The following is a 19,373-nucleotide window of genomic DNA, read 5'->3' on the forward strand; positions in this document are numbered from 1 at the left end:
CGGTTTCTACATAGGGGTCTGCCCGATGGAAGGAGGAGAAGATATTCTCTATCTTGTTTCTTGCCTTGAACAGTGGCTGTCCGATCCCAGATTTTGAAAATTGGATCCTGGATCCCGACCTTGGATAGGTTTGAGCTGATATGTTGTCTTGTCATAGTGGTTTTTTTGCGTACTCATGCTGTTTGGCGATGTGTCTGTCATGTTCGTTGAGGCGTTCCTGCCAATTCTCGGCAGGTGATAGGTTGTGAGCAAGGAGTCTTGATCGCATTGGACTTCCGAAGACAATTTTGGGATGGTTATAGTGAGCCATTTCGAAGAGGTGTGTTTCTCAATTCGAGTAGCCCTTCCTGAAAGGCTTCAAATTATGTGGTCCAAGTTTTAAGGACGGGAGCCTTAATTGACTTAATGACGGATTCAGCTAGTCCGTTAGATTGAGGGAAAAGTAGTGATGAAAGTCTAAGTGCGATGCCCCAGCGGGCAAAGAAGTTTTGCGTTTCTATACTGTCAATTGAAGTCCTCCGTCTGAAATTTGTTTTAATGGTCTACAGAAGGTAGTGTTGTGGTCAAGTAGACTGCTGATTAGGGACTTAGATGTTGGTGTGGACGGAAATTTATGGACGAGAAGTAAGTTGGAGTATCGGTCGACTATTGCCAAATAGTGCTTGCCTTTGACTTAAAAAAAATAGGTTGTAATCTCCTAGAAAACATCTCTAGGGGTTAGGTTCGATTTGAGATGTTCCTTGGGTAGGCTTGATCGACGACTTTGGCATTCTTCTGAAGCTTTGATGAGGTTTCGTATATCTGCTGTGATTCCTGGCAAAAAAATAGTTTGGCAGGCCCGGTTCTGTGTCTTTTCTGCCCCTTGATGACTGGAGTGTAGTCGTTGGCTGATTTGGTCCTTTTTCAATAGTGGGATGATGATTCTATCACTAAAGAGGATGAGATCGTTGTCAATGGTGAAATGGGGAAGAATCTTTGTGTCTGGCTTTTGCGCAGGATTGATATTTTGTTTATCAATTTTTTCTAAAATGTTGTCTTTTAAAAGGCAGAAGACGGGGACATTCCGAGATGCTTGAGCAACTACTTCCAAGATCGGACCACGCGCAATGCCCTCGAGGATGATGGGATCACACTCGATTTGAGATATATCTGAGTTATTAAGAGTGTCGAGGTGATTTACTTTTATTGTGTGGATTGATCCAAACATATCCTGGGTGAAGTCATTTTCCACTTTTGTTGGTTTGTCCACAGGTGAGCAGGAGAGTGCATCAGCCAAACAATTGTCCTTGCCACTTTTCCAAACTATTTTGAAGTCGTAAGGGGTCAAATAAATCTAAAACCTCGGAATTCTTGTGCTCTCTACGGCTCTCAAGTGTTGTTTTTTTGTTGATGATTGTGACGAGAGGCTGGTGGTCTGTGATGAGTGTAAATTTCGGTAGCCCAAAAAGATAGCTATGGTATTTAAGGAGTGTCCAGACTGCAGCGAGCAACTCTAGCTCAACCATGGCATGGCGTTCCACTGTCTCTGTGACGAAACGGTTACCACACTCAATAAGATTTGAGACATCTTGTTCGTTTTTTGGAGTAATGTATACCTGAGACCGTTGAGCCTGTTTGTGTCCGTTTGAATCATTGTCTTGTGGCAAAATAATAATATAACTTCCTGAATGATAATATTATTAAATAGATAAATAAATGTACACATGTTTGTCACATCAAAAATCTTCTGAGTATGCGCCATTTTTTAATCATCAAGCTATAGACTATCAAAACACATAGTGGATACTATATATATGTATGACGCAGCATCCTCTATGTGAGTAACATACCCAAATTTTATCTCATTTAGGGAGTTGTTTTATATTACTACCATTGTATCCCTTCTCTGTCCCTTTGTTTGCACAACACTGATGTCCAATGTAGGATAATATTAAACCTATAAAAAGTATTAAATTGTGAGTAACTTTATTATGGGACTTTTTTTTATGAGATCGTTCACAATAACTAAACCTTTTATTTCAATATAACACATAAAATTATTTCTTAATTTTCTACCAATTGTATAAATAAAACAAAAAAATATCGTATCATTTTATTTGTAATCTATGTTTCTATCACTTTAAATATATGTAGAAAGTATACTTATATATTTTAAAAATGGTAGGAAATGCATTTTGCTACTTTTATTATTATTAATAGACATAAAATATTTCTTTACAGACAATAATTCATTGCAATACAAAAATTATAATTTTTCGGAACATCATTTCAAAAATTAAATTTTTTTGAAAAAAAATATTCAAAAATCTACTTTCATTCACAAAAAAATTATTTTATTTTTTTAAAAATTCAAACACTCAAAGCTATTATAAGTTTTTTTTTTTTTTTTTTTTTCAACATTCTTTATTTGGTTTATATATTATATAGAACATACATATATATATAAATAAAACTGAGCAATTGCGTAAAAAATTATATAAATAAACATTTTAGTTTTAATTAAGAATTGCAAAGTCCAGAGCCCTTGTTACCTCAGAAGTTCCCCCCTTCTTCTTTGAAATTCCAAAAAGAACACCCCTTTATCATAATTTTTCTTCCCCATTAGTCAACCCTTTTAGATTTATAGATAAAAAATATTTTAGGATATAGATGGCAGGGCAGTCCACAAACGCATGAAGTGTGTTATTATATATTTTTTCACAGTTCTTGCAGGGCCTAGTATATTTAATAAAATCTGTGGAGATTTGTAACTTCACGGTAAACTTTTTATTATCATTTATTCCCCTAAGAGGAGACGCCATTTTTCTTTTCCAACCCATAGGCAGGACCAAACACTTATTATGGAGCTCCCAGAGTCAATTCACAGCTGCAAAAAATTTAGGGGCCATCTTAACGTGCCACGGGCATGGCATTGAATAATATTTTGAAGATTTAACAAGTGGAAATTCTACCATCGTTGAGCAATTCTTCCGAATTTAAATTCTGAACAGTTAAAATATGTCGTGTGATTGCGCGTTCTTCTAAAATTGAGGGGTTGTTTAAACTTCTAAAAAAAAACTTTTTATTTATATTTTATCCGAATTATATCAATGGTTGAGTCATTTCTAAATTGAGGGGGGAGCATCCAAATTATTCTCTGAGCTGAGCCCCAAACTGGAGAGATCAAAGATGTAATTTTGTTGGTCAGATTAGTCCTCATCATAAGACAAATATACAGTTCTCGGTTCGTTATACTTCTTCTCCATTCTACAGCTGGATTTCTTGAAATATCCACAAATTTTTTTTTGAATAAAATTTAAAAAATACATAGCAAATCTCAAAAAATTTTCAAAAAATAAAGTTTAAAAATAACAATTCAAAATCCACATTTGTTTTCCAAAAACGAAAGTTTTTTGAAATAAATTTAAAAATCCATAACTATTTACATTAAGTTATAAAACATTTTCCAAAAAAAAAAAATTCAAACATTAAATTTTCTAGTAAAAAACAAAAAGTCCTTAATTAAGGGGTTGGGTGCTCCAGCCACATCCTGCGGACACCCTTGAGTTATTTACCACTTGTAAAATATTATTACAAATCTCAAGTACCCCCTGGAGTACCTCTAAGTACAACAAGGGTACATGTACGCCCATTTGAGAACCACTGAATTATTTGATATATATTAGAGTGTGACAACATACCTTTTTCTTTAAATATCCCTTTAATTGGTCAGATGGAGTTGCACTGATTAAGTATAAGTAAACATTATGCGGGTTTAATTTTATCTAGTGGTACACATTATATTATTTTCAATCCGGAATGACATTGGTACAAAATCACGGAGGACAACATGACATCTTCTCTCTGAACAGAGCAAGGTGGGAAGGTTGAAAAGAGCAAGAGGAGTCTAAATTTTCTCTAGGCCCACAAAAAGTTTGGACAAAATTACGCTATCTTCACCGTTATTTAGGACTGCAGTCCAATCCAGTCCGGTCCCATCCATTGGAATCCCACTTGTCGGTTATTAAAGAAGGTAAAATCGATCTCTCGTGACGTCGATGAGGGTGTATTTCCTCCTTTTAATTATTCCGTTATATAATGGAATAAATTGGGGTATATAACTGCTAAACAATATAGTATGTCAAAAATTGACGGTAGTTTAAAAAAAAAAATCATGAAATAAGATAAACAAGGGATATTTTTTGGCACAATAACTTTATTTACTTACCAACCTTTAAGCTTAATACATTTTTTTATGCGTTTTGGCACCCCTTCATACAGATTATTCAAAATATCTCTAGACATTTTTTCCCAAGCTGTAGTCATTTTTTTAAAATTCATACTCTGAAGTTGCTGGCGCATTTTCATTGAGTTCCCCCTGTACCAAGGCTCACAAATTTTCAATGGGAGACAGATCAGGACTGTTGGCAGGAATCCAAGCTGTCTGATCCCCACTTTTGTGCATTTTTGGAGTGGTTAGCAGGGGTACAATCCTGCTGGAAAATGGTTCATAATGTGTCAGACAACATTTTCCTCTTCAAAAGAGGCCCAGTTTCTTCAGTACGAAACAAAGCTGACCTCAAAGACTTGCTGAGTATCTCCGTTACGTAGTACTCGGCCGTCACAGTTTGGTTTCATGGAATCAGGTGAATATCAGACACTACCTGGTGTCTGATAACGGCCCAACCCTAAATTTTCAGAGGAAATTTTACAGTTGGAGAGGGTTCCACATCTCCCTTATCTCTTGCCAAACCCCGATCTGTTTGGGGATTTGGGGCATGAAATAGGTCAAGTGTACTTTCACCACTGTAGAGGATATATTTCCAGTCATCCGTAGTCCAATGTTTCTGCTCACGACAGAATTGAAGCCGGGCCTTCCTTTGGTTTTCTGAAAGTTTGGGGTGCAGACGAGGTTTGTATTGCACAGCATTCTAAGACTGCCTCAGGTAGTCGTGGATAATGACTTGGATATTGGATAGCCCTTTGAAATAAATCTTGCTGCAAGTTTCCTTGGGGATTGCCTCTGTTTGGTTATAGATTGTGAAATCACCAGTTTAGGAACTTTGCTAATTTTTTTTTTCCTTCCTCGACCCTTCTGATTTTAAAGGGTTTGTCCATCCTTCCTTTTCTTACACCAATTATCAAAGGTCCTGAGAGGAATCTGTAACCTTTGAGGAACGTCTCTCTGGCTTGATCCACCCTCTATCATGCCAACAGCTTTGGCCCTGGTCTCCAAGGATTGATCTCTCACCATTTCGGATATTGAATTTTAACTAACAACCCGGAGCCCTTTTATACTAATGTATGATGCAATAATTGTCGATTATTGCATCATAAAAATTCAATATTGTCCGATGATTGTATCAGCCAAATTTCATTTTATTCAGAGCATTTTTTTTTACTATTTTTAATACCACCAAATTTTCGGACATACTGTTTAATATGTTCGTATTATAATGAAAAATATAATATTTTTTGCAGGTTATTACGCAATTATCTTAATACATATTTCATATATCTTATTTGGCTTTATAAATTATCGATATGTTTATGAAATATTCAAAGGACCGACAGTTAAGGACCGGTCCCAAAGGCTGAAGGTCCTAATACTAAACTGCACAAGACCAACACAACACTAACCGTTGCTATCACTGTCAATAAGCAGAATTAGTTTTAAACTCTCAATTTTCTAATTTTCAATTCAAAAGTATGATAAAGAATAAAGTTATGACTGTTAAGCCATTCTATGAATATTTTGGAGTATATTTTCGGTCACCCTGTAAATAAATATAAAAAATATTTTGACAAAAGTAGTTTTATTATTCAACAGACTTATACAAAAAAAATATGTTGTATTATAATATAAAAAAAAAGATCTTAAAAAAAAATTTACTACAACGTACTACAATTCTCTATTGGAACATTTAAACTTGAAAGAAAGATATAAATTTAAAATAGCTAGCACTGCAATTCCTTTTATCTCATTTTCTTCCCATAGAAAGGTGGGTCGGTGTATGCATACTTTATAAGCTAAGAGTTTTAACAAAATAATAAATCCATAAAAAAGTTCAAATATCAGCAATTTTGAGGCAGGAAAATAATTTAAAGAAACTCTAGTATATAAATAATAAATGAAATTGTAAAAGAAAATCATTAAAAATATAAAAAGGATATTTCTTACTGAAAAATTGAAAACAGCATTAATAATTAAAAATGTGGGATGACAATAACTTTTGTTATTTATTATAGTTGTGAAAAATATGACATAAACACGTGTGACTTTTTTTATTGTTGGCAATCTGAGTAGTGTTTATAATTTTATTTTCCAAAGCTGTTATCAGTATTCCTCCATTTTTGAGGGAATAAAATATAAGTATTAAGTAACTACTATTGCATGCGCTCATGAAACAGTAAGTATTTGTTGGGGAAACATCAATTTAAATCATTTTTCATTATGTGAAAATTGATTACACAGTCAATATATATTTTTTTACATTGATTCCTTGTGTTAAATCATATGATGCGCTAGATAATTTTGCCTTAAACCATATCACATTAGTACATTTGCCTGAAAGCTATTTTGTATCAATTATATTTCCACTTTCTATAAAATAAATGAGATTTTTGTTTAAAATTGCTGTTCCCTTGGAAATTTTTAATCAAAATATGTTCTGTGTATTACTACAAAAGGCATTTAATCGTTGTTTTCTGTTGAAAAAAGTGATTGAATAATCCCCCAACATTTCTATCCATACACAACCAAATCTCACTTTGTAATAATGAGTTCGAACCAGGACAAAATAGGTAATAAAATTACTTTAATAAGAAAAACAAAAATAAATAAACAGGGTAAAGATTTGAATAAAAGAATGACTATTCACTTCTCTGCTAGCAATTAAAAAAATTGATTAAAATTATTAAAATTTTTAAAAATAAATATTGCATATTTCGATTTATAAATTCAAAGGTGTCATGGATTTGTATAAATGATATTACACCATTCGTATTATGGGATTACCTGTGCATTAGAGTGTCCCGTCAATTATTGTTATTTTTTTTTACGAATATATTTCCTAAAAATTTAATTACAGACAAAATATGTAAATCTAAGTGAGTTTTTACAGACACACATCGCGTATAAGTTTTTTTACTATTAGGGTGGTCCGTTAATGTATTTTTTTTAGCTATGCAATCACAAGAGGTATCAAAATTTGCATAAATTTATACAAATCATGAAAATAGTAAATAAAAAAAAAGTGTCCATCATTTATAGGGTTTTACCACTCTTCACAGTTTTGTAAAAAATTATATTTTCACACATTTAAACTGTATTTCTAAAATAATACAAAAATGAGTTTTGAGAGTTATTTGATGGGTAAAACAAAAATAGGCGCTCGGTAGAGGACAAAACTTCCATCCATGGTCATTTTTTTGTGTGACCTTGGCCGAGTACTCTGACCTTCACCTATCAAAATGTAATAGCCTCTTACTGTGCCCATATATAACCTTAGTACCATGTTTGATCAAAATCGATCTTTAACTTTTATTATTATATTTTAATAATAATTATTAAATAAATTAAACCAAAATTTTGTATCATTTATAGGGGTCTACTGGTCTTCGAATTTTTGTAAAATTTACTTCTAGCACGACTTAATCCCAAATAAAATGATCCAGGTTCTGATAAAACTGAGATGTGATCTTCTATAACTTCTTTGCGTTGGTAACGGTTTCCTATTTTCTGTTTAAGGTTTCGCTAACCAGAATTTATAGATTCCTGGACATTGTATCAGGACGTACGTGCAAATACAGCCAACTGTGCTAAATAACATATATAGATAATATGCATTAATGCAGAAACGTCTTCTTTGGTTATCTGTAGACCGAAAATCAGACAAAAATCGGCGAAAAATTGGCTAAATAATTGCAAAAATCAGCTAGGATTTCCAGCCATCAGCTAAATGATACTTTTTCCCGCTAGACAATTCAAAAATCAGCTATATCTAGCTGGAAATTCGCTAGCCTGGTAACACTGGTTATAACGTGCTAATAAGGTATAATAACTAGTGTTGAGACTGGGTCCAGGACCATATTTTTTTTCGGTTCGGTCTTAAGTAATTTTTCTACACCGATTTGGACAAATTTTTCGGTGAAGACCACAGTCTCAGACGTGAACCGATTTTTTTCAGTCTCACTTTATAGACCGATTTTTTTTTGGTCTCATATATTATGAGCTACCTTTTTTTTCTAGATCAACTATCATTCATTTTTTCAAAAAATCTCAAAAGTACACGATAAGTTCTAGAAAAAATACTTTATACACATATTAGACGGCAGGATCAAAATTGAAATACATCTTGATTAAGTTCTAGATTGAAAGAGTAAAGATTTTTAACCACACCCGCTCTTGAAAATTTAAAAATAACCACATATTTAAATTAGAAATGCATGATAACTTGATACAAAAAAAATATTATCGGGGGTTGGTAACTAAACCATTTGTATTAAATAAATCGGATATGAAACGTTAAACATCCTTTTTTCAATTAATAGGGTCGTAAAAGATGTATTTGAGTGTTGTTGTTGACAGCAGTATATTATTTTATTTAATAAGCTGTTATCATTATTTTTCCATTCTTAAAGAGATAACATAAATTAATCTAAGGAATATGTAGAATTTAGTGGAATCGAGGATCGACTACAGAAACCCTTAAATAGACATAAACGTCGAATAGGCTTACAACAGTTAATCTTCATGTTAAATCACTTTTCAGCTTCTATATCTACTGAGTAGTATCATTCAAAATAGTTAATATAATTAAAGATAAGACTGTATTTGAGTCCACTTTTTCAGTGTCTAGGTCAAGTCTGAGTCCTTAAGGTTCTGAATTCAAGTTATCATACTCTGGTTCCATAGAAAAATAAGTAATATCCGTACTAATGTAAATATTCAATTTCGTCTTTACAGCTGAATCTAAACTTTCACGCAATATTCCAAAGATTAATGTGATAATAAGTAGTTACTATTAATTACTTAATTATATTTTGAATCTCAATGATGATATCATCATTAGTACCAAATGAACTAATGGATCCGAACTGAGCTCACTGAAGCTAAATCGTCAAAATAATTTCCTAGCAAGTACTAACGCTCGGTTCGCTGATGGGCGCAAAGAAATTGGCGTCTCTCTTCTTTTTAATGTGTACGGTTTTCCCCAAGGTGACTATATATAAAGATGAGGCAGCAAGGAAATTTCTACGCTTGCGGTTTTTTTTTTTTTTTAATAATCAAGAGAAAAGGAAAATTTAATGACGTCACTGTTGAGGGACATTTATCCTATATAATTGTAAAGTAATAATTTTAAAATCCAGAGTTAATTCATTGTAAGGCAACACAAATAAGTGAATAAATTAAATAAATATAATTAAAATTCATTTATAGTACACAATGGTCAACTTAGGGCCATTCCAAAAAGTATAAAAATCAAAAATATTTAACGAATATTGATATTAATATCTATAAAAGTAAACCCTGTCCAATAGTTATTCGATTGTTATGAAACTTGACTATATCCTTGCTTGATACTTTATAGAAGAATATAATCAAATGAAAAGTAATTACTTAGAAAGACTAACATTAATTTGCATAGAGCAGGGGTAGGCAACTTTGGAGACATGGAGTATCAACGTCAACATTTCTAATCAATGAGTGTGCCACTATCAACAATAATGGTAAAAAACACACAAACTTCGGGAATATGTTCTAATTTGCGTCTGCATGCCATAGGTTGCCGACCCCTTGCATAGAGTATATATTAATAATAATGAACTATCTTTGTGTAAGCTTATATAGTCATGTTTTATGTATATTATCTAATTTGCCATTTTATTACATAATATAAGAAAAGTGAATAAAATAATAGCAATAAGTAAAAATTATAGCATACATATTTTTTTTACATACATACATGAATAATAAATATAAATTTGTAAATTGGCCTTTTTTTGTCTAAGTTTTCTCAGATTAGCACTTCGTTCTTTAGGTTGAGCTTTTTATTAAGGTTATTAACTCTAATTCTTGTCCTTGTTTTCACAAAAGATATGATGAATTCTTTTGGCCAGTTAGAATATAATTAAATTAGATGATTATGCAGCCTTTCAAATACGTTTGGGTTTTTGTTAATTGCGTCTTCATGGTTACAATGAAAACCTTTGTAATGTTTTTCCAGACAATTGCTAAATTTCAAAAAATCACACGAGGGGATCTTAAGGTCTTCCTTAGAGATGAATTCGATTCAAGGGTTAGACGTTTCTTCATAAAATCCAAAGTCAGATGTCTTTTCCTTCGATTTGGATACAGGTATTTAAAATTTTTTCCCTAAAAATCCTGCAATATAAGCCACACCCTGTTTCTTTACAAATATCTTTGGAGGATTTCGGTTCATCTGAACTGGGAAAAACAAAGGGAATATGTAGTGAGGGAACTAAATCACACTTTAATTTATTTCTGGCCTTTAAGTCAAGAAGCTCAGCCTAGAGATTCTGCTCAAAATCATTGGATGTAAAGTGACTATCACAAATCTTGGCATTATTAATATTTATTGGGTCTTTTATCCTAAAGACTGATATCCAAAGACGCTGGAGCATCCGATTTTTCTAAGGAAATGCAAAATACTGGGGATTCCGTGGATTGGGAGAGCAGGCCTTGCCACAAAGACGCTTTGACCCTTGAGATGATGTCATTTTTGCTAAACAGATCCAAATAATTGCACTTCACTTCAATGAAATTATCTAAACTGCCACAACAGTGACGTCACTACGTGAGCTGAGCCAGCTAACACCAACCAGCCTGCTTTAGAAGATCCTTGTTGCCTCTCCTTTATATATACTCACCTTTATTTTCCTGCACATATTTTTTTTGTGCATTTAACCCAACCTTTCAACTTTATTTTCCTCACCAGCAAGGTTTTTATTACGTAAACCCCCATCGGAGGTTGGTATCTTCAAAAACAAATGTAGCCTACCTTGCAGCAGCGACTATAAGTATAGATCTTATATCATTATGACTAACCACCCGGTATACAATAATGTTCTATTCTATAAAGGACTAATAATTACTGGGCGACGCGTTTAATTCATTCTTTTCTTGAGAACATTCAGTCCTTCGAGAGAAAACCACGAAGCAGAATATATCCTTTGATTACCTTTTCTTTATAGTTTGCTATAAATATATGATTAAGTACAATAAACTGCTTAATTATCATTATTAGTATCAAATGAATTAATGGATCCGAATCGAACTCAATCAAGCTAAATTGTCAAAATAATTTCTTATTTAATACTAAACCTAGGTTCACTGATGAGTGCCAAGAATTTCGTGCCTCTTTTCTTTTTGATGTGTACAGTTTTTCCCTGCCCTATTATAATTGTTTATTTAACCCATGCTTTCAACTGTTATGCACTAAAATAAAAATGAAGAATAATTCATAAGAAGTAGTGAAGGCGCAATTCCTACTTCTTCTGAGAGTTGCGCCTATTCTACTTTTTTGCTTTTTCTTGCTATTGTTCTGGTAATAAGCGAAGAATACATTCAAATCCATTCTAATAAAAATCCTGTTAATATAAATAATAATAATTTGGAATTAAGAATTCAAATAATATAAACATTCAGTCATTCTATTCCACTTAGAAGAATGGAGAACCATCACATTAATTTATACCAATGGAGGATCTTCGTTTAGAAGCCCGTCATTTCATATTCTGTCATTAATACTTGTTCTTATAAAATTACATATTCACTGTGTATAATAATTAATAACTTTTATATCAATAATAATTCCTAATTGACAACAAGTTAAATACAGAAGGGTAACTACCATATGTTTATTTCAAAATGTTCTTTTTCTTTTTGAACAGTCGAGGTTGAGACGAGATTAAAAAGCTTTTTTGTTTAAAACAGTGGCTAAAAAAATATAATATTGTAGCTATTATTTCATATAATACATGCAACCACGTCAAAACTGATAGGTACTAATTTTTCCCCCAAATTCTGATAAAATAATGAATATTTCAAAGAAATTTGTATCAAAAATATAAGTCTAATGTTTTACTATTCGAGTAACAAATTATTATATCTTGTTGAATCCCCAAACCCATGCTGTTAAGATTATTTTAAAACAATGATTTATAAAATCTCGATGTCTTATATTCATACAAGTATTTTTAGTAGGGATGACCCGATTAATCAAGAAAAATTCGAATAACGAGGATGAAAGTATTAACTGCACATTCTGAAGCGAGAAAATAGAAATGTAAGCACATATTTTCTACGAGCGTAATAGGGTAAATCCTTTGGTAAAATTAAAAGAAAATCTACTAGTATTTACATCACAAACTGATTGGGTAGTGGCCACCAATCCGAATCTTCCCAGGGCTTTTAAGGTGAAGGCCATCATCAGTCAAGTGAAAGCTATAATGTATTCTTGCAGATGTAACAAGACACCCATACCAACAAATTTGAAAAGTGTACTAGAGAACTAACTCGATTTTTTATCTAATTTTCCGACAATAGTATTTGGGTACTAGTTTGGAAAAAAAAACTATAAAAAAACTGTGATTTTTATCGTAGTTTTTATTATTATTGTTTTTTCATTAACCCATATCGGTTATGTGTAAGGAGTGTATTATATTCAGTCAGAATGTTGGTTTGTTTTTGTATGTCAGAATTGTAAATAAAAATATGCCTATTGGGATTACAAAAAAAAAAAAAATCGGCAAGAATCGTCTTTTTTTGAAGTATTGGAATCAGTTCAATAATGCCAATTCCACCAGTATCTATGCATAATTATTTATATGGATAATATAACTTATTTGAACTCATTTTTGGAGACAAAATTACGATTACAAATCAATAAAATAGCTTAGACAACATTGTTCAGACAAATTAAAAAAAAGGGGAAAGGGCATGGAAAGATTATACAAATTTGTAGGTTTGTACAGAAACAATTTAAATATAACCACATTTTAAAGGCCCCATACATTTGAATTGTATCATGATTCGTTTAAAAAGTCCGTAGCGGTAGGAGTTCGGGTCTACAGTTGACTCCGAAACCATTAAGCAAGTTTTTCACCAAATGTTTTTTTTTGTTTGTTTAATAACTTAACTGAAGTCGAGTCTATATTTTCTGAGTCTAGTTCGAGTCCTCAGTATCCATCCCGGATCCATTAAAAAAGATATGAGTCCGGACACGAGTACTTGAACTAGAGACAGACCAAGACCATTTGATCTCATGTAGGCCGAACCAGTAAAATAATTGAAAATAGCCTTTTTGTTTTGTTTTGCAAGGCTGTTTTTTTTCTTCAGCAGCGAAGCATCTGAAATTAAATCAGAGACCAAGGGGCAAGGGGGCTTACATCAAATATCTAACAAAAGAGTCTGTCAAACTCTCCAATATGACCCAAACGAAATCGACTCCTAAGCACGGAAAGTAATTAACTTTTTTTAATTTAAATTTAGGAACAATTAATTATGAGTGATAAATTTATGTGTTATTTTTTTATATCCGTAATTAATAAAGAGTTAAACATAAAAAGAAGTAAAACGTTTTGTTATTTGTTTATGAAATCTTTTTTACATAAAGATACTATCAGAATCAACTGAAAATTTGGTCTCGGTACATCACTAATTTTTAGTATTTTACAAATGCAAAAAAAATGGAATATTTAAACAAATGATACGCATTTTAAATAATGTAGTTTATAATCGTTCAACTCTTTATTATGTAATTCAATACGTTTTATTTTTTAATTTCTTTTTACCCAGCTCAGTAACAGTGTTATAAAATGGATTTTTTTATAACTGAGGATTATTTGCATGTGTTTTGTTTCTAAAGACACATTTGATTAAATGAAAAAGTATTTAAAAGAATTGTAATACCGATATTTAATTTCAGTACAGTTACTGATACGAAAATATTGCATAACCAAGTCAGGTTGTAAAAAATTTCTTTGGGGGAGGGGGGAATTGAATACTATTTTTTAAATTTTGCGACTATTTTCTTATTTTTCTTCACTGACAATTTGAGTTAAATAAAACGACAGGGGAGTTCATTTTCCAAAAAAAATTATATTTTTGTTTTTCTTACTGAATTGTTTAGTAATTTTTCCTTTCTTGATTGAGCATTTTTTTAGAAAAGGCAATAATTTATTTTAGTTCTAGGTCGTTTTGCCACGAACATTTTTGGGCGTCGGTAATTTTGCCGCTGCTATTTTTTTTTCTCCCGGGGAGATTGTATCGCATAACATATTTGTCTTATGTTTAATAAATTGGCAATTCGAACTTGAATCTCAATCAGATTAATTAGCTAGGAGAAAGAAAAAAAAAGGAAAAAAATATCAATATGACTGACTTATCATTGATCAACCATTGATTAATGTATTTTATAGTCAGCCTTAATCTTATTTGATTTGGAATTGGATATATTGAGACGATCCATCATTTTTTGGGATTTCAAATATTATGCCAGAATGGAAGAGTTGCATAAAATACTACGTGATGTTGATATAAAATTACAATTACGACAAATATTATAGCTTTATTATTGTACAAAGTAATTATGAGTTGACCAACAGGAATTTCTCATCTGCGTTGATAATTTTATTTTTCATCTTCTTTCATCTGTATAAGTGATATGATCGAGATACAACAGTAACATTCGAACCGGTTATAAGAAAAGGCAGTGAATATGTTATGCGGCAATATCTCTTTAAGACAAAATTAGCAACGGTAATAATGTAGGTGGCAAAATTAAGAGTTGCAAAAATGTTCGAGTCAAAACTATCGGTCACAATTTTTTTTTCTTCTAAAATAGCCTTTTTTTATTGTTCACATTTCACTAAATTTTTTGGACTCAAATAAAAATTATAATTTTGTTAGGAGATACATTGAAAAAAAAAAATCAACATATGTAATGAATAAAAGCCTAAAATTGAATATTATTTTTTTAGAAGGTTGATAAATAGGACGAATAAAAACGCTAATATAAATATTAGTTAGAACTAAAAGTTTATCTTGTGAGAAATGGAAAAAGTTTTAATATACAAGCATTTTTCATTCTTTTATTCAGTGTATGTGAATAAGAAAAAAAGACAAGAAAATCACGGGGAAAAAGTCATTTTATCTGACAGTTATAAATGGCGTGCATCATATTATCATGACAGAGAACAAATAAATTTGCTATCCATGTGAGTATGAAATATGTATGTAAGAACCTTTTGCAATTTGTGCATAAACTAAAATTAGCATCCTTATATCATTCAATTGGTTCTTACTTTATAAATAAATTAGATTCTACGATTAAAATCAATGATATATGAAGACATTTATTTGTTGATGTTTTTTGTAGCTCATATAATTAAAACAATGCTCGGAGTTATTAAGCGTCAACGGACAGACAAAAAGATAGATAAACTTTGGTTCCATAATATAATTTTCCGAATATTAATATAGAAGATAGCTCTCCAATACATCGTCAATGTTACTCTTTGGTTTTTTATGAGTAAGAATGACATGATAATTATAACAGCTGTAAAAAATAAAAAACACTGTTCAAATAGCCAATATTACCAAAAACTCGCTAAAAAACAATATTGAGGATTTAGAAACCTATATACAAAGGTAAAAGTCCAGTCTGTAATGGACATGTTTAAAAAAAACGAAAATCAACATGGTAACCCTAACAATTTGAAGGATGTTTTGGAGGAGATACATAATAATGCTCATTACGTTTTATTAGATCAGTTATAATCAGCTGTGACAAGAGAGGAAAGAAAAAAGGATATAATGACATTTGCTATAATTACTCCGAATGGATCCCCAATCCTACTGTGAGTCCAACGAGGGCTTAAAATTACACCTCCGCAGCAAATCTTTAGGATTACGCTTCGTCTTTTATTAGCATAGACGAATTTTCAGACAGGTTTGGAATATAATTGAATCTATTTAGGAAATGATTTTCACTACTCATGAATTAAATAATAATGACAACTGCTCAGGAAAATAAAATTCGTTCTTTATATTACCAATTACAAATTAACGGGCCAGCTAAAAAACACACTGGATTTAGATGTATGATTGTGTACTACATTTATTTTTCTTGTTTAATATTACGCGCTGTGCTTTACCTACACACACTCATTACTAAACCTCATCCAAAGTTCCATTAATTGTTTTTTTAATCATATATGTACTCCCTTTTATTATCTCTTTTTAATATGATGCACAGATCCTTAGCTCTGCAGACAAACATGCACAATTGGTTTTTTTTAAATATAGTTAAATATAATTGATTTTAACGTGAACTTGGCCTGGGGCTAAGAAAATATGCAGAACCTTTAAAAAATATATAATGCTGGCCCTTCTTTTCAAATGACTTTTCTTTTTAGAAGTATCTTTTTTCTTGTCCAGCCCTTTTTAATAATATTTATGGAATGCCTATTTTTAGTAAATAATGTGCAGGTGAACTCCTGGGCCCGAGTCAAGTTAAATTTATCTACTGCCGCTTCCTTGAGCATAAAGAACCCCTCCTAATCTCCCAAAATATCTCAGGTTATGCAAGTGAAGTACCTGGCCTCAAGGCATTTTAAACTGCCCCGCCACCGTATTTCTAAGCACCAAAAAACCCTTATAATATGCTAAAATACACCCCCGCCCACGACTTCCCTGATCATCAAATAACCCGCCTAATATCCAAAATACACCCTGTTTCTCAGGTTGTATAGGTGAAGTACTAAAATAAATGCTATTTTAAGGCCACCATGGCCTTGAAGCCCAAAACAAAAATTCTTACCAGAACCGTTTCTGGACCGTGAAGAACCTACATTACAAATTTCAGCAAAATCCATCAATTGATTTGACCGTGATTGAAGGACAGACATTCACATTTCATATCTAAATAAAGAATTTCATAGCTTATATTATTAAAAAATATTTCATGGTTAATTAAAAAAAAAAGTCTAATTCAAAAGATATGCCTCTTCAAGGATGATTGTTTGATTTTGTATTTTTTTTTAGTGATCCTATTTATTATCCGGGTAAACTACCAAACAGACCAAGGATAATAAAAATACAAGGTTAACGTGTGTACGACTGATGTTTGACTTCCACCACGCTTTATATATTAACCTCATACTAGATGAGTGGTTGCTTGTTTTGTCAAAATCTATTTTTCTTTCCCAGTAGTCGCCACTATATAACAAATTGAAAATTCTAGCAATAGTGACCTCATAGACTATGAGTGGTTGCGTGTTCTGTCAAAATCTGTCTATCTTGCCCAGCAGTCGTTACAATACATCAGAATGAAAATTCTTACAATCTCGATTACATGATTATCTGTATTTCTATTAACCTTGCAAACTTAAAGCATTACCTAAACTTTTTATAATGACTTCACACCCTGTAATAAATAATAATAATTAGTGTTGTGTCGATCCTTATGTATAAAATAAGAGAATGGATGGGACTTATGTAAATATAATGAAGTAAAAAATAAGGTGTTATCAGAAGATGAATATTATACATAAGGTATAGTCATAAAATTTAAATATATTAAATAACATCCAAACATATTTTTTTAAATAGAGAACCAAATTTTAACTTTAGATGTGCTTTTCCTTTGTTTAGATCGATGATGGATGAAATTATATCGGAAGAAGAAAACCAAACCAAGCCTCTTAAGAGACTACATTCGACTTCTTCCTTGGATGGAAATCTATTCATCCATATCACGTTGTTACTAGTTTTGGTTTCGGTCTGGAAATCCTAGACCGGTCTGAGAACGCTATATTTTTTGTTGGACCGAATGAGTTCGGTCCAAGTAAATAAAAGGATTATACAAATTTTCTGGTTTCAGCAAGAAATATAGCTGAAAGTAACAATTTAGAGTAAAATACCTTTTTAGTGCCTCATATATTTGAATTGTATGATGAGTTGTTCAAAAAGTCGTCAACAGTAGAAATTGGGTCTAGCGGTTTACTCTGAAATCATATTTATTTTTTATATGTTTGTTGAATAAATGTTGTTCATAATAGAACTGTAGTCGATTCCAATTTTTTTTTTTCAAGTTTGAGTAATTAGTATTGGGCCCGGTACCATTAAAAAAGACACGAACCCGGACTATAGCACTGGTTTATACAAATTTAAATTTCTAAGGCAAGTATATAAAACTCCGTTAGGAACTGGAGACAGTTTAAGACCATTTGATTTCATGTCGGTGGAAAACGTAAATAATAACCTTTTTGTTAGTATGGATTTTTGTTAGTAGTAGTGAGGCAGTTAAATTAAAAATCAGAGGCCAATGTGCGAACTATCTAATATGACTTTTATTAGAAAAATCAAAAAATAATAATCATAACAGATCTATAATTCAATCCTGTTATGAGCTCTTTTTCATGATGAATTTGATCGAAAATCGTCTTCACGACCTTTGGATTGTAGTTCTAAAATAACAGGAGCAATGGATGCAGATATTACTTTATTTGATAGCTATTAAGCTATGGAACGAAGTTACGTTATAAAAAATAAGACAAAACAAAAGCTAACTGGGTGTCTCTAAATTTTTCTATCTACAAAAAACTAAAAGAATGGATAAGTTTTAATATTCTCATACGGATGGATTTTTATGATATCTCTTTGTGTTATACAAAGCTCATTCGTTACCCCTCTTGGCTGAAAAAAGCAATTAAATAAGAAAATGTGGGGCTAAAAACCCTTTTCTATCATAAATATCTCTCCGACCTCATAAAACCAAGGAAATGCATTGGTGGAGGAATCCATTTGTTGTGGTTGTTATTATTCCTCAGTCTTTGTACGAGGTAAATTTAGTTTTCCTTTGAAAATATTCGTAAAATACCCCATTCCTCCGTCTCCCTGGCATTTGAAGATGTGTTTTGAGTAACAGTTAGGAAGTAGTGTTAATAAGCTATGCGACTATTATATAAATCTTTTAGACTTACCAAAACCCTGGTATAAGAAAATTCAAGGCTCCCTGCTCCTCATAAACGATGACAAGGGGTTCACAGCACAGGTTCAAATATGTAAAAATCTTATTTTTTACTACACTCCATGGAAAGACTGTGGGAGAACTTTTAATTCTACCATTTTCTTCACGTTTGGATTTTAAAGAGAACCATACCATTGAATGCCAACGAGCAAGAAAACATCGAATCTAATTTAACAAAAGCAATGATATTTTTTTGAAGTATCAAATAGCAGGACTTCCTTTGATAAACTTAAGACATAGGTTTTTTCTTTTTTTAATGCTAAAGCTATTATTACGAACAAGTTTTGCACCTATCAACTACTGAAAGCTGAAGAATTACGAACAATTTTTATATCT

Source organism: Lepeophtheirus salmonis, chromosome 3 (assembly GCF_016086655.4).
Source record: "Lepeophtheirus salmonis chromosome 3, UVic_Lsal_1.4, whole genome shotgun sequence".
In the NCBI taxonomy this organism is placed as follows: Eukaryota; Metazoa; Arthropoda; class Copepoda; order Siphonostomatoida; family Caligidae; genus Lepeophtheirus; species Lepeophtheirus salmonis.